The 26,977-nt window shown below is 35.8% G+C and overlaps 1 protein-coding gene across 1 annotated transcript in view; it reads right to left on the reverse strand.

Moving 5' to 3' along the window:
* LOC107224541 (poly(rC)-binding protein 3) overlaps positions 1-26,977 on the reverse strand; it is a 121,354-nt gene that overhangs the window by 88,041 nt on the left and 6,336 nt on the right. The window lies entirely within an intron of this gene.

The raw sequence follows: 26,977 nt of genomic DNA on the forward strand, positions 1-26,977 counted from the left end.
TTTACCTTGTGAAGGTATTATCACCACCGTTGCTTTGAATTTATGGTTTTGTATCTTCATATCGTGAAATATATAAGTATCAAAATTCACTTCCATTCACACTTCAAGATTCGAATATTTAAAATATATGCCACTGTTTCGACTTTGAAATTCAACCGTTTTTGTTTATCCGTATATAAAAAAGTAGATGATCCAAATTAAATTTAGAAAGTGAATATGAATTGAACTTTTGTATCCTGCGTTTCTTGCAAGGCACTAATTACCAACAATTTAGCCATTTTTATGTCAAAGAAAGACAAGAAAAAGTGGAGGCCAATAATCACAAGTTTGCTAAATTAAATAAGACTTTGTATAATCGGCGGAAATGAATATTAAATAATGATTTCAATATTATTATTCAATGTTTTGAAAATGAGTGAACATTATTTTTTTTAACAGTCGTATTCATCAAGTTTTCATAGTTTTCCACACTGATAAATAGAAAATATGTATTTTTGAAACTGTTGCGAGAACCTCTTCGGAATAAAATTACCTAACACCCACAATGTCACAGTAATAGGGTCCATGAATTGAAATCACGAAACGTTCTTTCGCTAATGATTTCAAAGCATGTTTTGAGATTTTTCCGACTCTAAGGTTCGATGGGATCTAAAGACGAATATTTAAAAAATGTGAAAAAAAATAAAACGATTTTTTATTCTGGTAATCCACTTCCAGGATCTAGATATTAGATAAAATTTATATGAAATTACAGCTCGAACTTGACCTGGTAAGATCATATAAAATTGTAAGCACACAATTTTACACGATTTTCTATAATTTTAAATAAGCTGAAATAAATTTAAATAATTTAACGCAAATTCATAAAATATTTCAGAATCTTAAAAAACTTTGAAGAATCGTAAGTTTCATATAATCTTACATGATCTTATAAATTTGGATAAAATATTAGAATATTATACAAGAATATATAGAATCATACAAAATTGTGTCAAATTTTTGAGTATAATTTTACGTAATTACGTCAGGTAAAATTTAGGATATAATTTCACAAAAATTTATCTGATCGTACGAAAAGATTTTTGCCCGCGTTTATCTTCACTTTTGTGTTTTATCTTCACTAATATGTAGTCGCTAACTTAACTGAGAAGAAAAATGTGAATACGTTGCAGATATTTGTATAAAGTTTGAAGTGAACAAAGCAGCCCGGAACAGCACTTTTTTCGTCTGCTGAAGTAAAAGTGAGTCGAAGAAAGTCTCGGCATTCGGAAGCTGGCCTATGATTCGGGGAATCGCCTATACGCGCAATGCACTTTGGCGCCCGGATCGGTATATTCCTAAATAATGGCCGACGCGGGTTTCAGGCAGCTCGCGGCGAATGGCGATGCAGGGATCGAGTAGCAGGGCCGAAGATTCTGGCTGGTAAATGGCATGTGGGAAGCACGGAAGCGTCGGGAGTGTAATGTAAACTAATTAATACTGGGGTCAGAGCCAATTAAGGGTTGCGAAGTGGTTCCCAGACTGGCGCCTATATATTTCGCACGTAACTCGATGGATCGCGTCAATTTTCCCCTCCGCGTGCAGAAATCGATCGAAACACACGCGGTTGTGAAACAACGAAAAAACACAGATTCACTGAAAAAAGGATCGCCAATAGCGCAAAATGGTTACGCGTACCTCGTTTTTGGTAATTCCAACAATATTTGAACTGTTTTTTCAACGATACCTGTTTTGCTGAATTTTTGCCAGTTACTACAATAAATGACCATTTTCTCAGTGTAGCTCGTGTATAATTATTGCGAAACCTTGTTGTTACTGCAAAAAATTAAACATAATGTTGTCGGTGAATTTATAAGATTTACTTATTTGAATCTAACCAATTACTTCATCGATTGAAAGAAAAACAATACAGCAAGCAAATTCTGATCTCGGTGTGTTGACAGGAAAATTCGTATATTTTCATTTTGACAAGGTTTTCGACTAGGTTGTAGGGTAAGGGGGGGGGGGGGGGGGGGGGGGGGTACTTGAGGAAATACTAAAATTTTGTGAAGGTAAATATATTACATTTTCTTTTCTTTAGTTGAAAACAACGTAAATAATGTCAATTTTCAATTTCCAGTAAGACAAAAAAATTTTGTTTTTGCGGGCAAAATGGGGTACCCCTAAAAAAAGGTTTTTTTTTTTTTTCAAGTAAATAAAATACGTGTAATAATTACTTTTTAAATTAACGTTGGTAATACAATTTACTCTCAACATAATTTAAAAAAAGTTTTTCTTGTCATTTCCATTTCTTTTATTTGTATTTTTTCGCAAAAGGTATAAGAATGATTTTTTAAAGCTTTTAATAGTGTAAAATGATGCTAGATGACATTTTTGACATTTTGAAAAAAAAATGTTTACGCAATTTTTGGGGTACTCCGTTGTGCCCCCCCTCCCCTCCCCCCCCTTCTCCTATAAATTTGATTTCCTTTTCTCTAATTGCATATTGTGAATAAGCTAATGAAACGTCGAAAAAGTAATACACATTGTTGAACCTATACTTATAGGTATATAAATTGGTGGTTGTCGGTACGTTCAAATTAAGTTGACTGAATTTTCATTTTTTCAGCCGCAACCGATTTCACAGTTATATATCAGAATAAATGTGATGAGAACGGAGGCGAAAAGTTACGACTAATTTTGTTGTTTCGTTATATCGAAGATATAAATATACTAAAAAGCTCGTACACAGCGTTGACAATATCTGAAGGGAATAAATGTGCAGATTCCCTTTAACAAAAAATTAACTTTGGGTGTACTGAATTGCGATTTCATGATGTCTTGCTTGTTTTTGGCGCGCTGTTTGTACGATGGAATAAAATTAATATAGCTCAAAGAGGAAGTGAAGTTACGTTTCATTCCGCGCACTCAGAAGCTTAGTTATTGTCACCGTTTTATAAATTCAGGTAGATATTAATAACAGGCAGGTAATTTGTGTCCGTCGGAGTTTCAAACTCACAATCAAACTATTCTATACGCTGTAAAATTAATGCAATGGACTGCCTGCGATTTTCCTGCAGGAGTTCAGAATTTCCACAGCGAAAATATAAGAGAACCAGATGCAGAATTTCTCGCCAACAGTAATTGAATCGGTTTTGTTTTTATATTTTTACCTCGATGTTGCGTGGAATGCCTAATTGACTTTCTGTCATAAATCCATGCATGATTTATAATGTTCGGTATCGCGTGAACAGTGTTAAGAATCATATAAAAATCCATAAAATCATAAGCCATATTTTTTCTAAAAGTGAAAAAAAAACTCGAGAATCAAGTTGAAATATCAAGTTTTCAACCATCAAGTATTTTGTACCACGATATTTTTAGCGATTTTTTCTACATTTTGTGGATGCATAAAGTTATTTTATTTTAATTTTATTTGTTTTAGAGGAAATTGTTTTCATCTATACATCAAATGTTTTATGTAACCTTGTATTAGTCTTTCAATATTAATATTGTTAATTACTGCACTACAAGCAATTTAATATTCGTACTAAACCAGCGCAAGGTTTCTATGAATCCCCTTCTGATTTATAGGAGCTTAAGTACGGTAACTAAATAACATTTTCAATTTACCACGTATAATCTGGAAAATTCATAATTTATAAGATTAATTTTCTTCGAGTGTTAAAAGCTTGGATAGTCGTTTTTTCTTTTTTATGTAAATCAATTTTGCATGAAAACCGGGACCGCAAGAGTTTCTTTTTTTTTTCTCTTTATGGTCCCCTCGTATTTTCACATGGACACGCCCATACATAATTCTGTGGGTGAGACACCCGATTGAATTACACAGCAGGAAAAGGTCTACGCATCCTCGGTTAAACTTTGGCGGAGAGTCTCACGCCATTTATCATTTAAAAAAAACAAGCAAAATAGAAGCAAAGTCAAAAGGATCCGATTCTTGTCGTTATGGCGAAACGAAAATGCCATTTTAAGTTTCTGTAACGAAAAGTGACGTGAGATTTAATACCTGAATGGAATCTGTGTGAAATTTTTATCGGTACGCTCTGAAATATACACGATTCACGAACAAACTAAGAAGGAAAGATAAAGACGAAGTAGGACAAGATGAAGATAAATGAAGTATGACGTATGAGGTACTCAAGCATTCTCGCTTATAGTAACTCAAATATATTACACACACACACACACACACACACACACATTTGTACGAAATAGTTATTAACGCATTGCCTGTTACCACGAGATCGACGTGCTTAGCAGCAAGAAACTGTGTAGAATAAATAAGCTGTCTAGTTAAAGTTTCGAATCAATACTCATTACATATAAACATATTATTACGTGTGTTTTATCCAACTACTGATATTGTAAATCTTATCGATTCATTAAAAATTTTCCGACAAAATGTATTTTTTTTCCACTAGGAGCACTCTGCCAGGTAAAAGTAAAAGACTGTCCTTCTTTCTAACTTTCTCTCGATCTCTCTTCCCTCCCAAATAACGTATACCGATTAATTGCATGATGTCTGAATAAAAATTATTCAACATTGTAAAACAAATGAGAAACCGTACAATAAAAACATAATTAAAAGAGGGCAGAGGTAAAGAATTCTCCTTTGAGGATTTCACTCGAGTACATTAGCGGGTTTTCGGCGTGTTTTGATCTTCTTAACTTGCAAACGACGAGAACCTTGCCTCTCGTTGTATACAGTAAATGTATAGATGTAGGTGATACTGCTTTTCCGTTTTTCCTGTCATTTCTCGTAAACGTCCCGTTACACCGTAAAGACGGAGCTTTCTTAGCGGATTACTTTATTTTTCTCCCCCCCCCCCCCTCCCCCCCAAAGTCGTGGGCCGAGATTAATTCAGGATTAGGGTCCCCACCCCTCACACCCTCCTCCCCAATCACCATCCTTCTCCCTCCCCCCCCCCCCCCCCCCAACTCTCATCTCATTCTTATACCACCGTGATCCTCCTTGATTTAACGACGTACCTAATCTCCGAGGTCCTTCTCCTCGACGCTTATGTAAGTATGTACTTTACCCGTGTATACACACCGGACTATGTAATTCAATTCCTCGTTTTTGCATTATTTTTATTAAAAGCCTGAAAAATCGCGCCACGTCGTAAATGTATATATGTTGGAAAACATGATTACACATGCCTGCGATAATTAATATAACTTTCAATTTCCCGATCAAGTGATAATGCTTTATTTTTTTTTTAGGTAATTAGGTATTTTGAATTAACGTATAGCGCTGATTTTTTTTACAGCACATCAAGATTTATTTTTATGCATTTTGGAACAATTTTTATGGAGAAAAGTAAAATTAATATAATACCGAATGTTTACGTATAAAATGAACAGCATTAGGTTTAATCAAGACTTAATGAGACTAGGTAAGTCTAATAGACTTGTAGTATCCTTTTATGTATTTTTCAAAACTCCTGTCAAAGCTCTCGAGCTGAGAAAATATCGAGGAATTATAGAATCTTCGATTTCTGATATCATGTTTTTCATTAAAAAAAAAATAGGCAACTGAAATCGGCAATACCGATCAGATCTGAAATCTAATTTGTTCCAAATGGAGATAAGCTGCGTCGGTTTAGATCGGAATCGTAAGAAATGATTTTTATTTCCTTTTATCGCTTCTCGAGATATTGTCGGGCAAAATATTGATTACACGTTCAGATGATCATCTCAAAATGATTGGAGGTGATTCTCTAGACTTACAATCGAGGAGATAAGGGCTAGTGAAAACTCATCTTTCCGAAACAGTTACAATGATTTTTTTTTCTATACTTTTTTCGTTGAAAACACCGAAGAGCGGAATATTGAAAAATGACTCAATCCCAAAGTAGACAAAAAAAATATAGCAAAGGCACGTGCAAAAGCAATTTATAATAAAACTTAATCCGACGTGAAATAATTCAAGTCTTAGATTTGCTTTGACGGTAAAACATGTGATCCATTTGGAAAAACCTTCGCATTATAGTTCACGGTACGTAGATCATTGAGATTGACTAGCGTTTTCTGAAGAAAAATTCGCTAAATTTACCATGAGTAAGTCAAGCATGTTTGTAATTGACGAATTATTATATAATTAAGATGATGTGAAAAATTTTTAATTGAAATCGGTGTAACATGTTACTTTATAATTATGACAATAGTATTTTTTTTTAATGTAAAATAAAACTTTCCCAAAAATGGCAAATTTCTTTGCGCTCGGCAAGTTCAAATCAGTCGAATTTTGTGTGATTGTAATTTGAACTGTTGAAGCATTAAATTTCAGTCACAATTTCCGTTGATGAAAACAATACATATTATCGCTCAACGAGTTCTCATAATTATTTCACTCAATCAGATTTGTAAGAAGATACCTAGATGATTTCCTGTTCTGTTCGATGAACAAAGAAGAGATCCATCAAATGGATACCACCTAATAACAGAAATCGTATTATGCCCAATTTTTGAGTCAGTAAGTATCAACGAAGTGAAACAAATGGAAAGTCTGAAAGCTTGGACGAGATAATTATCCGTGCTTTGATATTTGTATAATTTGGCTGAAACGATCAGCTGATGCCCAGATGCGCCGCCATCTTGTCCCAGCAACGCTCGCGCCTCGGGCTCTTTTCATCCGTATAATTTGTTTTCACCTTTTAAATTTTCGCCACGCGTATCGCTACGTGTATAGTCGGGGAAACAGGCGGAAGTTATTCAAGTCGGCTGTTAAGTATTCTACGAGTGTACGTGTTATACATATTTATACGTGTTCAGCGATCCTATTTCGAGATGCCGGGCTAGAAGCGGCGTCGCGGGGCTTCGGGTCGTTGACCCAAAACACCGTCGATCGTAACATCCATCCAGCCGTTTTTCAAGGTCACCGCATCTCGATCGACGGACGTCAAATTTGACCCGATTGTTGTTCATCCAGGTGAGTTTTTTTTTTCTGTTTTTCTGAGACGATAATTCATAATGAAAATATATATAAATTGGAATTGCAACGAGACGACGATACGCGTATAATTGAGGGTAAGCTTTTTATTTTTGCGACTATAGCATGTTTTTTACAAATGCGTTTTTTATGATCCAAGCGGCAAAATTTTGGAAATGCGTACCGGTACAGGTTCACAAATTATCCGTTAACGACCCTGAGCGAAGAATTCGATTTTCAAATGTTTTCATATTTTCATCGTGTACTATGATTCAAAAATCCTACAATTTTCAGAAATCTAGCTCGAGAAAAGCCAGTTGATGAACTTCGTAACTTTGAAGAGATCGATTTCGTTATGTTATTCATATATGTTGAACTATATTTCGCGGAAAATATTATGAGACGAAAATATTTTATTTTGATAAAAAAAAAAATGTCGTCCCTAATGAAATGAATTCTAGGTTCTGCCATGATCCAATATGGAGTACTTTCAAAAAAAAATTGAGGCCTTTGTGTGAAACACTGCAACCTTTTGCACAAGGACATAAAATATGAAAGAAAATCTGGGGCACGCCGAACGAAAAGTTTTTTTGTGATAAAACGTGTTTTTTTTCTACACAGTTTTCCAAGATTTAACATCTGAAACGAATTCCACGATCGGAGATATCAGACTTTTCCTTATTGAAAACACCTTGGATCATATTTTTTCCGCGATGAGAAAACGATAAATATTCAAATGTGAGTAGGAATCTGTTAAAAGTTATAAAATTAGTCAAGGTGTTTCTGTTAAACCGTAAAACGAACATTTTTGAAACTTGCGGTATATTCGCATTGTACGTGGAAATTGTAGAAGAATCAAAATGGCCCCAGTTCGTTTGCCGATAACCAGTGAAACGGGCCACACGCGTAGGAAAATGTTAGAAAAGGGTTGTGTGATCTATGAAACGGCTTTGAGGTTGAGGTAATTTTTTTTTTTTTTTCCTCATTTCAAAGCGACGTTTCTCGCTGTGACAAACCTACAAGGAACTCCGCTCTGCGCTAATCGTGCCTAAAAACGAGAAGCAAAGTAAGCGCACGCGGCGCAGCCCGAAGCTTGGAACTTGAAGCTTGAAGCTTGAAGCTTGAAGCCACGCTGTCTGCTGACATCGAGAGGCCTCGCGGGGGCGGTAAAGGAGGGGAGAGAACGGCGGTGGAGGCGGCAAGAGCTGGAGAGTGACGAGCGAGGGGGGAGCAGAAGTGGAGGAGTGTCACAATAGCCTGCAGATTAGAGAGGCAGACGTACAGTCCGGCGTTCTCCACGAGGTACAGTCGGTGCGAACCTCGAACCTCGAACATTCCGAAGGCGAGAAAGGTTTTTCAAAATTTTCACAATCCGTGATCGTTGAAAAATTTTGCTAAATTTATCGAAAAACAAATGAACAAAAAGCGAACGACTTGGTCGATCGGAAGGTTTCGTTCGAGTACAATGAATAAACTTTCCTGCAAACGTCACAAATTTTCAGGGAACGTTCGGATTTTGTTTAAGTACTTCATTTTTGACACCCGTTGTGCCATCGTAATTTTTTAATCTGTCCCGCAATCAGACGCGCATAATTATTTTTGTGCAAATGATGAGTGAGTATGATTAATTCATAATCAAAACTGTGGAAATTTTGCTAATGAAAGCTTGAACTTTTTTTATTTTTTTTTTTTTGAACTTACGTAACTCGATGTTTCGATTTGATTGTTTCTCCGTGACGATTTTTCGAAACTCGTCTCAAGCCGTAAATGATTTTAAAACAACAAATAATATGAGGAAAAATTTGCCAAAACACTTGTTTCAATAAATTCCCTGATTTGCAAAACGATTTTGACCATTACAATTCACTTCAAATTAGGTATTCGATAATCCGATGCAAGTCCAATTAGTTCAAATTCCAATTTCTAGCTGACAATGAGCTTGTTAGCAATACTTGTATGAAGTTTATAATTGAGAAAGCGCAATAAAAGTTCTGAAACGAATATCAATTAGTGAAACAAAGCTTCGCTAAGCGAGTGGAACCGAAGCTAATCAAGTAATTGAATTAATTAAATCAGTGTCACCAGTTTTTGCGGGAAAATGTTGAAAATGTGAATTTTATTCGTGAGTACTTAGCAATTATCGAAACATTCTAATATGATCACAAAGTCTACAATTATTTCAATTTCAAAGAGAACATTAATCGATTGATTCTAGAAGAAGCTCTACAAATCTCCTCCAAATTATAAATTGTCTTGTTTTTTTTCGGATCTATCAATTACATAGAAACAGAAATCTGATATTGAGAATCGATGTCTAAAGCTATAATTGATGAAATTATTATGAAGAACAAACTATGTTACAGTTCTCCAAAATTGGTTTTAGAAAATTTCAACCCTGAGAATTCATTTGCTAACAAAACGATGTCCCAAAATTCTACGTACTCCAAATTTTCCAGTTGAATAATAGGATGAAACAATTTCTCCAGGAGCCTTACTATAAATTCCTCCAAGAAATTAATCCTGTTCTTTCGTTTTTTTTTTTTTTTTTTTTTTTTTTTTAGTATTCGTGTTTGCAAGACCTTGCAAAGATTTTGTATCAACTTCACATAAGCTTCAGGATTTCGTGGCCGATTTCTTGCCAGCATTTCATTTATTACCAATTCAGTTTTGCTCATCAACATGCTTTAAAACTTGTTTATTTTTGTAATTACTTGTTATTAACCTTCAAATACACTTGTACATCTCCAATATTCCTATAATAATTATTTCTGTTTCAAATTCAGTAAGAAATTGAGAATCATCGATTTCCGCACCAAAAGGACTGATCGCGAATTAAATATTTCGTCGGCATAGATTTCTAGGATTTTTTTTTCAATCGCGAACGCTTCAATATCATTGTAAAAAATTGATTTATGTTTCCATACCTCGAAGTGTTTCACACTTTATACCTACGTTACTGCAATGAAAAAAATCAACTTCGTGCCTATTTCAACCAATTTGATCAGAGTAGCTTGTAAATAGTTCGAAAAGTTGAAAAATATAAAGGGTTTCACAAAATCGTATCGATTTTCACAAAGTCAAAAGGTTACCTAACTGAGAAAAATCAGTGAAACAGGTATCGTTAAAAAAACTGTTTTAACATAGTCGGAATTATGAAAAACGAGGTACGCGTAACCATTTTGCGCTATTGTCGATCCTTTTTTGGTAATTGCAACGCGAAATCAGTTTGTTCGTTATACTCTACTTTTTACTTAAATTAGGCTTTAACATCAATTTATTGTTTCACGCGCATCAAATTTTCGCAACAGTTACAAGAAAATCTAGTAACAGTGATCGTAACGAGAAAGAATAGTAACGGATACTAGACTTTCCGGTAACGGCTAGAAAACTAATTTTCATTTTCTACCTAGAACTATATTTTTCGATTGTGGTAAAAATGAAAGTGGGTTAAGGACCGAGCGGTAACCGGAACTAAAAATTTCTCTCAGTGCACGTCCGTGTCCAATTCACGTACGAATGTAAATCTCGCACACGGTTTCAGTTCGTATAACATAAATGTTACATAACTAAAACCGTAGCACATAGTACATGTATACATTATGTACGTACGTACGATGAGAAGGAGCAGAGAGCGGGAAGGAGCTGTGCGGTCTGACTGGAGCCCGATATTACTACTTGTACAAATACAAACAGCACTCTGAGAACAGCCGAAATGGTTCCTGCCGCTTCGCCGGGTTTCGCCGGTTCAGTTTCCCGGCTGATTCGGAGGGTGAGTGTTCCAAATCTTCCGATCCTAAGCGCCTCCTAGGGCCGCACTAATCGCCAAAGAGGAGGCAAATCCTCCCCCGTCATTTCGTGACGTCAACCTTCGTCGTTGCTTCCTTTATTTGACTCTCTTATCTTTGGATCGGGGTTTTTTTTTTTTTTTATTTTTTTTTGGGGTATTCTTCATCGAAATCCTTCGACGAAATTACGAGATATTTGTATTAAAGAGGGACAAAAAGTTTGCAGCAATGGTCGAATAAAAACTTTTTTCCCATTCTGACTGAGTTATTTTAAATACGCTACTAGTTGTTTATTATTCCATCGACACGTGGAAGACGGTGTTTGACGTACCGCATTGAAAACGGTTTGAAACTGAAACTGTTCGATCGATTGATCGATTAAACTAGAGATCGGACGTCTCTTTGAAAACAATTAAGAAAAATGACGATGTTTGGAAGAAAATTGATTTCTTTCGATTTTAATCGTAAGTGATCGTAATATTTGTTTTCTCCGATTTAAGCCTTTCCGAATATTCCGGGTTGACGAAGTAATTGAAGTAAAAATTCTTCGAACGGCATCAAAATTAAGATCCAATTACGTTCGGGAAAAATATAAAAATACCAAATTAGCCGGACGACGGGAATATTTCATACTTACAAAATATGAATTTTTATTCACAATTTGACCAGTCTTGTTGACGCGTTCGAGAAAAAGAGACATATTTTCTACCACTTTCCAAGAAAATCCGTACAACCGATTCTCATTCTCCGTTATTACTTTCACATGACTCCCGAAATTTTCCCGTCTCAAAAATCTGTAATCTGACTATTGCCAATCGGATAATAAAATAAAAAATTAAGAACATGAAGATGAGGCTTGACTTTTCACCAAGGACTGTTATACTGAGAAAAAAGTGACACAATGATTGTGGTATTTCATAATTACATACATTTTACAGAGCGATTATAGTAGATTAATTTACAAATAAATTTCACTTTGACTTGTAAGCGATTTCTCATGATTTCTATAAGATTTCGCACATCTTCATGAGATTACAAATTGATCTCTGTATAATCCTAAATGATTCTTCACGACTACCAGCGATTACTGACGAAGAATTTCGTTTTAATATCACTGATTTCGGTATGTTTTCGGAGATTACAAAATCGTTTCGAATCATATTGGCACCGTGATTACTTGATTGGAAGACCCCTCGCTTTCCACTGAATCGTCCATTCTCCCCCGCTGCGTACAATAACGCGCATTATTATGCGGCGTAATAGGGATTATGGACGGAACGTATTATACATACGTACATACATATATATATATATATATATATGTGTGTGTGTATATATGTGTATGACATAGGCGCGTGTTTGTACATGACTTGGAATTTGGCCTGACCGCGAATACCTTGGCGCTCGCCTCTGGCCTCCTATAGCTTGCTTGCAGGCTGCCAGGGGCGTAATATTGATCACGAAATGGGCGGGGGTGTCTGCGCCCCTGATACTCACCCCCGAAACTGAAGAGAGAGAGAGAGACAGAGAGAGACGAGTAAAGGATGCAACGTCTACACCTGGATAGGTTACAAAAAATCGATTTTTTAAAAAAGATGCTCCTTGGAAAGGACAGATCCTTTGAGTGTTTACCCTGAACATTTCATAAAGTAATTTGCAGCGATGACGAAGTAATAGCGTTTTGTAACCGACTGGGCGAGCAACGAAAAGGGCATCAAAATACGGATGAATTAGGTTGACACGGCAAAAAAAAAAAAAGATCTAATGGAAGAGTCGACATCTCGGGAAGATTCGTCATGTGGCTTAGGAATCAACGATTTCATGTTGTAAGTTTTGAAACAAACCAGTTATTTCGTTGACAGTGTGAAACGTATTCAAAAATTGAAACGCGTTTTTCTTGAAACAGTGTTTTCAAAATCGCTACCAGAAATATCTCCGCGAGTACTGGAACGATCGGGATATAGTTTTCCACAGTTATATAATCTAGTACTTGCCCAGCCGTTTTTTCGATACCTGGTCTAGTTGTTTTTTTTTCCATCGTGAGCAGTGAACAATTTGAGATGAAAAATCGTCTTTTTTATTCCAGACACTGCCACAATACGACAAAAATTGATTTCTGAATTCGGCCTCGACAAGTAATAGTTTTACCTATCTATTTCAAGATTTTTTTTTCCCCGATAAAAAATGGCGGATGCACGTCCGGTATCGCAATCGTTAGCAGCAAGAACACGTCCCAGTTTCAAAATATGTGTTATTGTTGTGGCATCGAATTCAGTTTTATACGCAAAAAAAATTCTTAAATAGAACCCTAGTTTTAGCCGTCCCAGGTGGATGTAACTCCTTAAAGGAGGTTGGCTGGCCGAAACTGAATACGTTTTTTATCAATATTATCACGAGACAGTTGAACATTGAATATGTATCGAGAATATTTTTCAACACACACAAAATTGAAAACTACCGGATGTATTAACGAAAGTTTATTGTCACATATCGATGCTTAATTTCGAATCGCTACAAGATTGTTAAAAATCTGGCAGACTTGTTTGATTTCAATTTTATACGATGGCGCATTTTATTCAGATGACTATTCTATCAAAAATTGATTATTATTATTAGATAAAAATGTTGATTATCAAAAATAACGGCAGTATTGAAACGACTATTTAAAAACAAATAATAAAGAATTCTTAACGGATTTCCAAACGACTAGTTTGTCCGATTTCATAGTTCTTTACGCAATTTATCAGAATCCGTCCGGGTTTGATAAGATTTCATCGAATTGAACAAATTTCTTAAGGTGACGCAGAACTTCAAGAAATTCGTAGGATGTTACAAGGTTCCGTAAAACACCCGAAAATTTCGTAAAGCGTTTCGTGTGGGAAGCGACAAATTTCAAAACATATCGCTAAATAATTTAGATTCAACCAGATTTCACGCACAATTTTACAACATCAGACGATTTGTGACAGATTCTGACAAACCCGACGATCTTCCATGACGGTGAACTTTTTTATACTCTACAGTTCAAGTTTCGGAGACATTTTGGGAAAAATTTTTGAATCACCTACAAAAATCTGCGTGCTGTATTTTTGTCCTCCTATAATTATTACCGCAGACTCGTATCGCATGGGGGATAAGAAGGAGCGAGTTAAAAATGGAAGTACAGAGAAATGGGGAGAAAATGCAGAGGGAGAGGGAAAAATAAAAGCCTTTTATGAAAGGCGACGTGTGGGGAGGATTCCGATGGAGGGGAACGACGTCGTAATGTAAGCAACGCCGGCTCGTGGAGACCATAGAAAAGCCGTCTGGCTTAAAGGGCTGCATCCACTAGATCTTAAATTTATACACGTGAAATTTGGGATCACTGATCGTGCAACTGCAATGATCCGTGTATCACGTTACAAGCGATCTCGCGGCGGAGTTTTCAAGGAATTCGAGATTCGTCCTTCGTCAATCATCGCTGGGAATCGACAAATTTATGGATGAATAATGTATCAGGTGTACAGTCTGGTCAAAAAACATCTGTGAATAAAATTGTTGAGGTAATTTTGAGAATCTTGCGATCGATAAATCGATGTATGAAATAATATATCTGAAATGAAAAATTACTCTGTTATTGATCGTATTTTGGTTAAGTTGATAAAAATTTGTAATTCGTCAATGCATTATTATCTAAAAATAGCCAAAATCATATTGTTTTTATGACAATCAATTACTATTGCGTACCTTTCTCTCTTATTATTACACTAATCGGATTCGTTTGACTGATTCGAGAAGCTGAATGCAAAATCTGATCGGACAATTTTTTTACGAAAAAAGTCAGCTTATAATTTTCTGATCAAAATTAGTCGAGCGATTTTTTTTCCTTTCATCTATCGAATCGTTTATAATTTAGCGAAATATAGTTGAAGTTTTCAATACTTAATTTGTTTAATTTTAGCGAGAACTATTCAAATTTTCAATAAGTCGATGGTACATATAATATTTTATTTACTAATTTCAAATGAAAACTAATTTATTCTACCACATCCGTTATTTTGAGGTAAGAATTCACACGATAATAATAACAACAACAACAACAACAACAACAACAACAATAATAATAATAATTTCTAGACAATTTCTATTACCTGAAGACATTTTCCGCGTTCTCGTTAATCGAATGGAAAACGATGAAAATAAAATTCTGCAATCGTCCGTCAAAGTAATTCTCTCGGCGAAGAAGCAATTCTGGAATTCGGGAGGTTAATCAAGACACGTTTGTCGGCTGCTTCGACGTTGAGGGTGGGTAAATGTAAACAAAGTTTAGGGGAAGATGAAAAAAGGTGATTCTCCGTCTTTTAATACATATTTCTTTTTTTTTTTTCTTCTCTTTTTATAAAGTACCGAACGTAATTTGTGACTTTTTTCTTCTGGATGTGGCGGAAACTCTAATTGGTTGGCAAGCGCACACACGTATGCCTCTATAAAGTGGAGGAGGGACGTGATTCGGTTTGCCTTCGTTGGAGAATTTAAATTTCGAGGACTCCGGGCGGTCCGCGATTTTCTCCGTGTCTCTACTTCTGTATGATGAACACTAGAGACGATTTTATACGTGCATCTGTACGGGGAATTCTGTGCCAACTTGAACAACGTTCACAGTTACCGTGCCTGATTTGAAATTTCTGGCATTTTTCAATTTTTCTTTTTCTTTTTTGTTTCTTTCATTTTGCGAATCCATTATTTTATCAATTTCAAAGCGAGCAAAATTTTTTTCTTGAATCATTATTTACCAGGTAGAATCGTTATTAATTAACGATTTTTTACGGTCTGAAGGAAAGTATGAAACGGAGGGAATAAGTGTAGTCTTACAATTTTGAGAAAAATTTAAAAATATCGTAGTTTTTCAAATCAACTTTTGCTTCTATACGTATTTATACGGTTTCATAAATTTTTATTACGTACCTACGTGGTACGTAGACGCATGATACGTAGAAATTGTAAGCGAGGTAAATATCGTCTGAGAGTGAAATAATTGTGAATGATCAATAGTGTAATTGGGAAAGAAATCTCTTTTTTCAGAATTAAAATTCTTAAAGAAAAAAAATACTTTCACGTTCTCTTACAATTACCGTTTATTAACGCGAATTAAGTAAAAGTTTACAAGTTGTAAAATGTTGAAAAGATAAACTGACGTGGGATATAAAGTAAACGGAAGTCGAAAAACGCGAAATTCAATTCGAAATAAAAACCTGAGAATATTTTCAGGTCAATTGAATTCACGCGGAATGATCCATAGGACATATATCTTTGCTTATAATACACGATACGAACGGTGAGCAAACGCAATCAGACGACGATGCGGACGAGCTAAAAGTTTTCGATTTATTTACCAACTTGTAAGTGTATTTTTCAACTTGTGTACATAATGCAGTATGCACAGAAATAAATTTATGTCATTCAAATACAAGTCACAACACTTTCCATTTCTGCGATTAATTAATGAATCATAAGGATTATGGTGTCCCATATTTAGGGTGTTGATAAGTTTTTCGTTAAAGAATTTATCAACACCCCAAGTGGCAAGACTACACGCAATTTTATCAAATGATGGAAATTTTCTTTGCGAAAATCTTTATTGCACCTGGATTGCGTGACACGAATGGGCATATTTTATTCGCACGTTCTGCCGAACGTTGCCGCGTCTTTTCTCTCGAAATTTGGGGGACGTGAAAGCGACTTGTACTATACTTGCATCGTTTATTGAGTCAACTCGGGGATACGTGCGTGTATACTGTATGTGCACATGTATATGCTTAGGTATATGTATATATTAGTGACATTGCGGCCAGCAGCACGTAAAATAGAAATTTAGTGGTCGTGAACCGAGTTTGATCCCTGTAATAAAATTTACCCAGCGTAAAACACGCCGTCGTAACTTATATATTATGTATGTATCATATTATTGTCTTTTCATGATGTAGCATAACGATAAAATTTTTGTCATACGATGGGGAAAACATAATTGGATACTTATCGCAACGTTTCGACACTCGCGACCTTTCTTGGCATGTTTTAGAAAAAACGTCACAAATAAACGTCGATATGAATAGTAATTGTACAATTTAGTATAAATGTGTCAAAATCCAAGCAAACCTCCAAAGAATTTTCACGTCTGTTCGTTCTTGACATTGTTTCTTAAATTTTTTTTGTAAACTGCACTGAAATCTACTGAAAATTTCATGAGAATCCTTGCAAAAGTGTTTTAATACTGAGTTCAGAATTATAAAACTCTATCCCCCGTAGTGAAAAAAAAAATGGTGTGCTTGAAAATACATTTGACGTATGTGAAATGACGAATAGAACGAAAATTCGAAAAACACATCCCACATAATTTCAATATCTAGATGTGCAGGTATGTTAATTTCATACTCAATCCTATTTCATTGAATATGGTACGTTTCTTCAGAGTGGTTTCGTTTCACACTATTACCAATCTTATGAAATTGATTTTAAATTTATAATGACGAAAAACATTTTTTTTTTTCTTCAAAAAACACGAAATTTCCCAAACGATTGTATCTAAAAATTTTTATCAAATTGCAGTAACTTTTTCAAGTGACTTCGCGGTAGTGTAAAAAAATTCTACGTGTTCAAAGATAGAAAGCGTCCAAGTTAAGGGCGAATATTTAAAATTCTCTCCTCATTTTACACAATTTTTCAAATCAGCATTATTCATCTGAGACAGGGAGATTTTTCTGTAGTTTCACACAGTTCTTCCATCGAGTTATCCCACCGTGAAAATATTGCGGACGGCATTTATAAGCCATATTTAGTCGGGGAAAAACGCTGCTTGGGGTTGACGGTGGTTACTTTTCAAAATTTAGCGCGCGCGGAAGAGAAACGTGCGGTATTATGGGGTATAAAAGTGTTAACGGCGGCACAGCGGCTACGGCGTCGTATAACTCTCCAATTACTGCGGCCACGGCGTTCAGCCTTCACTATAATATACGTTACTCAGTTCCCACTCTCCCTCGAAGCCAGTATTTCATTAATTTTAATTAAAACCAAGCCAACTTTTTCCCTGTACGCACCCTGAAACAACCGTCCAAGTCTGACCCGACGACCGAGTTTCTCCTTCCCTGCACCCTCGAGGTGCAAAGGTGTCACGCATTTTCCTGCCGGATGCGGGAAGGACAATCGCTGTGCCTGGTCAAGGATGAAAAGCCCGCAGAGAGAGAATAAAAGGGGGGATTTCACTGGAGAACCGCAGAAAAAAAAGGGACTTTGGTAAAAAAAATTTACAATTGATGTAACAGATTTTAGTCCGCACAGAGCAGTTTTGACTATTTTTGAAACAAAGGGGCAGATTTCACTAAAAACCTTTTCGAGTATGATCTGCTCTTCTATTCTCTCCGTGAGGAAATAGGGAAAAACTATTCGGAATATTTACAGAAATTTTATTTGCGAACAACGATGGTAAATAAGTAAGGTCAATTCGAACAGGCAGGGAAATGCTTGTTTTATGGAATTTCATTAACAGTTGAGATTTTTTTTATCATCTGAACAGTTTGACTCATTCCTAGGTGAGCCCATTTAAGCAGCAATTCCTTTTCAAAGTTAACGAAAATAAAATCATTAAATCTTGTTAAACGTCCCAAATTTACGTGAACTCACTGAAACTGATTTTTTATCGTATCAATTCTGTAGACCAGATTTGAAATCCAATCTAAAGCCAGTCGAAATTGTGAGAACGGAATTTAAACTACCCAAGACCGATTGAAATCTGTAGAAAATATCTCAAATGTCGCATTTGCTGTATTTTTAAATAAAAAAAATCGAATTCCGGAGTCGCATTTGTAAGAAGGATCCGAAGGCTTACTCAAAAAAGTTTGAAGAAATCCATCGGGTTCAATTATGGCTTGAACAGAAATTTGTGTGCAAAGTAAATTTCAAAGATTTCTGGATTATTTAGATTTCGTATTATTTGATTGATTTCAAATTATTACACAGAATTTTGAATAAGATCGCATTACAACGAAGTTTCGCGTACTTTGCACTAAAAAGATTCGAGTCGATTTTGGTTGACTTCGAGAAGTTACACAAAATGTCACAAAATTTCTATGATTCCAAATGATTTCGAAAGTTGATCAAAGATGTGAATTCAGAAGATTGCAAAGGATGTTGTCATATTTTGCCAATTCTCAGAATTTTGATTAAATTTTCGAAAACTTCAACGGAATTTGAAGACTAGCAAGGATCTTCATAATTTCATTGAAGTGAAGGCTAAGGATCTTAGATATAATACAATTCAATTGAATATTTTTATTGTTACAAATTTGATGAAATAGCAAAGGATTTCGAATATTTCACATACGATCGATTATTGATTTCTCGGAATTTCAACAAACTAACTTCGTGGCATCGGTTCTCGCAAATTCTAGTAAATTTAAAATAATTTCAAATGGTTTCGTAGATTCCATGAAATTTGAATGACAATTTAATAAGCTTTCACAGTTTACGTTAAAAAAAAAACTTCTAAATGATTTTGCTTGATTTCAACATTGGTATTATATATGTAGAACATAGTACCTCGGATTTGTAGTGTTGAATAATATCACAACAGATCGCAGTGGATTCTAAAAGAAATTTTGACGTGATTCGCGCATATCCCATCGATATTATAATATATCGAATGATTTTAGAAATTTCGAGTGATATCGCTGACCGGTTTACACATAATTTCACCAAGAAGCAACTGCCAAAAAAATCCAATATCACATCGACAATCGGACAGATTTCCGCTGAATTCTTATTTCACACGCGACACACTCTATCGGAAATAAATTAACAATCCTTCACGAGTAAGAATCCTAACTCACACGTTTTTCAAGTAAGATAAATTTAAGCACATACGTGTAAATATTCTTCAATTTCAGCCTTCCAAAATAATTCGTTTAATATATTTCCGCGCTCGAATAAATTCTAATAAACTGCAGCGGCGTTCGTTGGCGATTTTAGAGGCTGATTCCGATGCCTCGTAATCCGGTCGAGCTGCCGCTGGTCAAGTAAAGTCGGTTAAGGGATTGAAGTTGGGTGACGCAATGGATTAGAGCTCGGCTTGGGACGAGGGTGGCGGTCAAGCGGGGGGAATTATCGCCGATTTTCCAAACCACCTGTAGAGCAGCGTGAGAGTAATTGGACTTGCCGCATGCGTGTCACGTCGCCAAATGTTCCAACGGTCCGCAGATTTCCCCTGATAAATAATCCTGGCATGAAATACTTGGGCATCCAGATTTCATCGCGTGTACTTTACCCATCGTTTTGGAAAAAAAATAATATACGGTATTCCACTGTGGCACCCTCTGAAAAGGGTCTTCGTTTAAGAGAAGACAAAAATTCTGTCAAAAGACGAGCGTTCGATGTCACGCGGAAGATCGCGTCCGTTTCATTTTTCACTATCTTTCACATGTCTTTGAATTTGTGAAGAAACGCGTCGTGGCGCTTCAATTATTATTTTTTTTCCCTGACATTTACATTCAACCGAAAGATCACGATCCGTAACACAACAATGTGTCGACCGGGAATTTTCTTCTCCTAGATCAAAAGTTCACATTAAATTACAACTGTTTTACGAGATTGAATTAATAATGAAAAATTCGTCCGATAAATACTTGCTATTACAAGGGTCTTCTTTGTGACGTGAATTGATACTGTGATTGATATGGGCGATAAAAAAAAAAAAAATGTCATTTGCGATTGCTTATAAATTCACAATGGTGTGAAAATGTGAAAAATCAGCCGAGCAACCGAACGTAGAACGCTCATCTTTGACGAAAACTTTCTCTTAAGCTGAATAAACTTTTCAGGGAATGCCACGGTAAAAAGTTGCAAACTATTTTTTTCCGAAACATCGCAACGTCACAACCTCTCCGCAGTCGATAAGACGGTGGTTCGAAAGCGTCCAGGAGCACAAGACGGGAAAATAAATACGTGCCGGAAAATTCGGCTCGCCTGCAGAAAAACCTCACATTTCCTCGAGCCATTAACTTGATTGGGTGCCAAGTCGGGTATGAATCGCTTTACCTAGTAGCCCGGGATCAAACTAAGAGTTTTTCCGGCCAGCTAGCTCCGAGATTTGGCCCGAGGGTGGTGCACGATTACTGAACGAGATTTTGACGATAGTCTCAAGGGATGTGCGAAGTAGGAGCGGAAAAGGAACAATATAAAAGTCGCCACGTACGATGCTACATGCGAGATTATCATCTATTTTATTACCTTCAGGTACAGCGGTTATTCCAACAAGATGTCACAATATCGATCGAATGTTAGTTTTCCACACGCGTAGGCGCATCGCCAAACACTGCGTCACTTGACTCCGAGATTCGACCAAATCTGTCACGTTGCGTGAGCGTGTTGTGATCTGACTGATGAGCGTCGCCGGTTAGAGGTGGTGGTAGGTCGTCCCGAAGGAGAGGATCGATAGGATCGAAGATACACTAAATACGCACCTTCGCGATACAATGTGGATGTATATTAGACCTGTCCTTAAGAAGGGCAAAATCGAATTTTAATGGTGTTTCGCCTCCAAGTCGGTTCGAAATATTTTAAAAAAATGTTCGAATTTTGAAAAATTTTTCCCTCAATATTTACCCACATCTAGGAAGCCTTGCTTTTTCCCATAAGAAAAGCATTGGTTTTTCGTGATTCTTAATCGTTTTTTTACCGCTGCCGTAATTATCAGCTTAAAAATCGCAAATTCTCAGAAAATGTTGACATTTATGTTACCTTTTTGTCCAATCTTTTGGAATTCCATACAAGCATTTTTGGGCTAGATCAATCACATCTTTATTCTCTGTATGTTGCGAAAAACGTGAAAAAAAGTCGATCGAAGTTCACTTTATTCATCAGAATGTTCAAAAAATAATGCAAAATCAAATTCATTTCATTTTCACATTTCGCACATGACTAGAGAAAATCAAATCGTTCAATTTGTGATTACAAAATTAACGTAAGCATTAATTTTTCCAGGAGAAATTTGATTTTCCTTAGAAATTTTTTATATATTCGTTATATCATTCGATTGAAATCTTAAAAAAAAAATAATAAAAAAAATAAAAAACATGCCATTCTTTTACGCGTTACCTAAGTTTACCCGTTAAGAAGTTGCCGGCTACAAATGTGAATCCATGATTGGGATCGTAAAGAAGCTGCACTCACGTCGGTGAAAAACATTAAGAGTATATTATACACTATACGATTCTTGCAGGTTGAAGGAAGGGTATAAAAAGCGCAGAAGGAGGAGGAAGAAAACGGGCACGGGAAATTTGGTAAGTGACCGGACCAACTTTAATGCTGCGGTAAAAGTTGGCTCTTTTAACTACGACTCGCTCGTAAAACTCGAGTTCTATACACGCGGTGGTCACGAAAATATTAGCTAACTACACCCACTCGCGTTATTGATGTAAAAATAAGGGCGTGAAACATGCCAGCTAATTGGGGCTTTCATTGAAGGTTAACTTTAACAAATGAGAGATTTATACGCACCCAAAGATTGTCAGCGATCACGTGGAGAATTTATTTTGATAAGAAAAAAATATTTTCTTTCTCATGGTGACGAACATTTTATCTCGTGATTATTAAGGGGCGCACCTAGTGTGACAGCCTAAGAAAAAGCGATTTTTGGGAATTTAAAAAAAGAAACTACTGTATCAATTATTTAAAAATTTTGAGGGCATATTTATACATATTTCAAGAATACGCGGTAAAATTTTTGAAGAAAAAAATTAAATGTTTTTCGAATTACACGCGATCTCCGACGGCGCTGAAAAAAAAAGGTCCTCCACTACTGCAGTGATTCCGGCCTTCTCTAAATTTAACGAATTGTAGTTTAGGTTCGACAATGAATTCTCTAAAACTTATCTCAGACGATTTTTTCTCTCTTTCTATTTCATCGAAGAAGATTCGCCAGAGAATTTGTAAATTTTAACGAATAAGTTTACGCTTTTAAATTCATGAATGTCAAATTTATTCTTCACTACACGGTGAGAGTATTTAAATAAAAATTTAGAAACTCAAGTTTCAGTCTAACTGTTCAATCATTAATGTTAATTTGACGTTTCTGCCCGGCTTATAAATTCGGCGGATCGCTGAATTCGGAGCAAGAGCTTAATTCTGATCTCTTGAGCGTCGCCACAGAGAATTATGCATCGGATTCACCGATGAATGAGCTTGCGTGAGCTTGGACCGGACGTAAAAATATTCCAGTTGTTCTGATCCACTCAAGCGTGCCGATAATCCACCCGAAGGACCGGCCAGCTGTCATCAAACATATATCGAGCAGGATCAATTATTCCAGCTAGATATCCGTTCGGCTCAACGATCAAATGAATTTGCGGTTTAATTGCGGCCGAACAAGAGGAGCGTTTGAGAAGAAAAAAGGGGAAGATAAAAGACGAGAGGATTAAGTAATAAGCGGCTGGGGAAAAAGAGATTTGGTAAATTGAGAGAGGATTTTTCATGCTGACGTAATACGTCGTATACAATTGTTAACATTATTTTTTTATAATAGTCGTTTTTTCCACAAGATAGAGGCATTTTTTAATAAATATTTATACGTTGTGCAGCTGTAATTATTTTGCTGATATATTTTTTTGAAGCGAATTTAACGGTTGTGAAGATCTTGCGTGCATGATCATTGACTGTGAAATTTTTTTTAGAACACTTGAATTCATGAAATGTGCAAAATCGGATTACGTGAATTAATTTTCAATGTTTCGAAACCGCATTAAATATTTTAGAGTTTTCTGACAGCTTGTAAGAATTTTTGGAACCTTATGAAACTTTCAAGGCGTAAAAGATAACTAAAGGTACGCGAAAATTTTATAAAATCGATGAAATCAAGTGAAATTTTAAGGTGAAGAATATCGTGAAATTAGAAGTAACGCCATTTTTTTTTTTTTTTTTGGAATAAGCTAAAGTGACTTAAAATTTCTTGCATTTCTTCGATAATTTTGACAGTCTTATAAATCTCATAAATTCAGGAAATCGTTAGTTGATTCGCGTACATGTTTTTGAATTTTCGAAACGATTACACTTGCAAAATGTTTTAATATTTCCAAAATCTTGAATGATGCGTGAAATTCTGCGGAAATGTTCTTTCGAGGTATTTGTTTATAAAAGGAGGATTTAACCTTTTGAAATTTTGTGAATTCAATTCAAAGCTGAGGTAATCTTGAAATCTGCTGCCTAAATCCCTGCCGTTTCTTTCGTCTCGCTGGATCAAAATGCTAGTGAAATAATTACGTGAACAGAATTTACAAATTTAACGATTAGTTTTTTTGCGTCTGAAAAATAATTTACTTTTTATGTACTGTAATTAAACATCTTTACCGGATCAATGGATCTAGACATATTGATATGATAGTTCGATTTCTACTACTTCTGGATAAAATGGAATAAAATAATTGATTTGGCAACAAAAATAGCGATGCGAATGAAATGTAATGTATTTGGATATTCTTAAGGATTACTCAGGTCTGTTTTTTCACAAGTATCCGACGCCTTTTCACTTTTCAAGTATGCGAATATTTTTCCTGCGGATATGTGAACTGCGGTTGAATTTGGTGCAGAGATATAGAAAGAGAGTTTGAAAGAGGAGTAAGAGAGACTGTGGAGATAGCGAATCTTCGCCGAGATGCGGAGGGTCGACGAAGGGTGAAAGGAAAGCGCGGCATCTCGCATTCTCAAATACCATCTTGATTCTTGACTTTAATGATTCATATCTCGGGAATCTTGCCGCGGATATTCCGGAAAATCCGTCCGAATGAAAACCAGACTCCATTCCAACACTCGAAAAAACACGCACGAATACTCTCTCTCTCTCTTTCTCTGTCTATCTTCCTCTTTTTCTTTCTCTCTCTCCATCCGTCCAACTGAAAACCGTGCTTATGAAAAAAAAGAAGGAAAAAATAAACACAAGAAAAAATCTAACGAAAAAAAAAGGAGAAGGGAGATATTTTGTTGTGAATATTTCAAGTGAGCTCTTCAACAGCTTGATATTCAAGGAACAGATGCACACATTGTGAACGGTAGATCGATTTAGAAATTTGAGTCATGCATAGTGGATGACATCTTTTAACATTCTGCGGTTTCATTCGAAACCTTAATATCGCGTTTATGAAATCTTTGTAAATATGCATGTGAGAACTATACATTCAATGTTTTTAAATGGTTTAAAGTCACTCGGGTTCATTGAATATTTGAAATCTCGCATGAATCTTTCCGAATTTCATGGAATCTTTTGGAATCCATGGAAATCGTCAAAAATCAATCGATAGATTTTTCGGGAATCATTTTAATTCTTGTAAAACTGACGAAATCCGACGATTTATTCAATTCCTAGAAAAAAATTAATCGCAGACAAAATATTTCTAAATCTGATAGAATCTGCTGAAACACTTTGAAACCTAATACAAAATCAGATTGTGAATTTTTCTGAAAACGTTTGAAATCCTGCAAACATCATTGAATCTTGGGCATCACTGAAATCACGTGTAATTTTTTTTCCAATTCCCAGAAATTAATTACACAAATCACTTTGAATCATTTCATTCTTCGAATGATGTAAAATTTTCAAAAATTGCAGCTATTTCAATAAATCTTCGAAATTACAGAAACACATTCAAATGATTTGTAGTCTTTTGAAATCTTCCGAAATCTTCTACAACCCTGCAATAATAACTTACTCGCCAAATGGAAAGAAATTGAATTGTCTGCATAAGGTAGAATATTTCCAACTCCACTAAAATTTTCTGTATCAATCTTCTTTTACCGCAAAAAAATCGATCAAACGACGCAAACGTAAAATATTTTGAAACGCGGTTACCATGTTGCAAGATCTTAAAAAGCCAGCAATGAAGTATTTTCAAATGTATAATTGAGATCATAATTTCAGAAATTCACGAGACGAGGCGAAACCGGTAAACCTTTTACAGACCCAAAAATAAATCGCTGCTTTCAATTTTCAAGTTTGAGTCAAATTCTGGCCGAAATAGGAAGAGGGAAAATTATTGGAAAATGTCCTCATGACGTCAGAAGCTGGTTCTCGTCACCATTTTATCATCACGTAACCTGAGTTTTTAATTTTAGTGGAGGCAAATCGTAATTCTTCGATTCCCAAATTACTCAAGCCACATAAATTAATTAAGCATAACGCTGGTCAACAGTGGTTTTTGTATTTGAAAGTTTAGGTTTTCGAAATTGACTCCAGGACTTTATTTTATCGACATTATCACACATATATTCATATATATATGACTCAAATAGCATTATTTATATGAAAAATTCGATAATTTCTTTAATATCTAAAGGTTAACAAAAAAAAAAAATAAAAATACTACACAGCTTGACATGAGATTATTTTTTTCTTTTTGTTGCCCTATTTTTTTCCGGGAATTTTGTTGTTTGAGAACGAAAAATTGAGAATAAAATCACGATTACATTAGGAAGCATCCTCCCTCTTACAAAACTGCAGTAAAATAAAAACTAGAGCCAATCCAATACAATCATGATTTTATTCGTCAATTCTATATTCTCGGAAAAAATCGAAGCGTCGAAAAAAAAAAATCTCTTTTCCGTTCAGCTGTGACAATCAATAATATACCTGTTCCACTATCCACACGTGAAAAAACACGGTCAACGGTCTGCTGCAAGCCTGGTTGCATTAATTTTATTTCTTTCCGCCAGTTGACGCATCGCCAAGCGACAATCCGAATACGACGAAAAAACGTTTCGAATTTCGCACCTTGCCTTCCACCCTCCTCGCTGCGTCCCGAAGCTCGATAAATGCGGTGCAGACGATCAGCCGACACTCTTGTGCACCCCGCGATATCGCACGTGAGTGTAATACAAGTTGGAAAATGACGCGGACCGCGTGGCGCAGGAAGTTATACGGTTGTATTCCGGTACTCTATCCAATTACACCAGAGACCGGGTGAACTGAACTCCTGTTTTACCCGGGTCGTGGCGTACACGTGTAGGTATTACGCTCAACGGGCACGCCGAAATGCCCCGCGATAATGTACACACGACACCCTTCAACCCCCCACGCGCCGAGGTGGATGATATATTTTCGGTACGCGTGGAACTTTCTTGCTGCGAACTGGGTCAATGTTGCTTTCAAGATTTCGATATTTTTCATTCTCAAATTGACTGTCACTTGGAGAAATTTTTAACTACGATTATCATTTTTTACCACAATCCAAAAATATAGTACTGGGTA

Source organism: Neodiprion lecontei, chromosome 4 (genome assembly GCF_021901455.1).
Source record: "Neodiprion lecontei isolate iyNeoLeco1 chromosome 4, iyNeoLeco1.1, whole genome shotgun sequence".
Taxonomy (NCBI): Eukaryota; Metazoa; Arthropoda; class Insecta; order Hymenoptera; family Diprionidae; genus Neodiprion; species Neodiprion lecontei.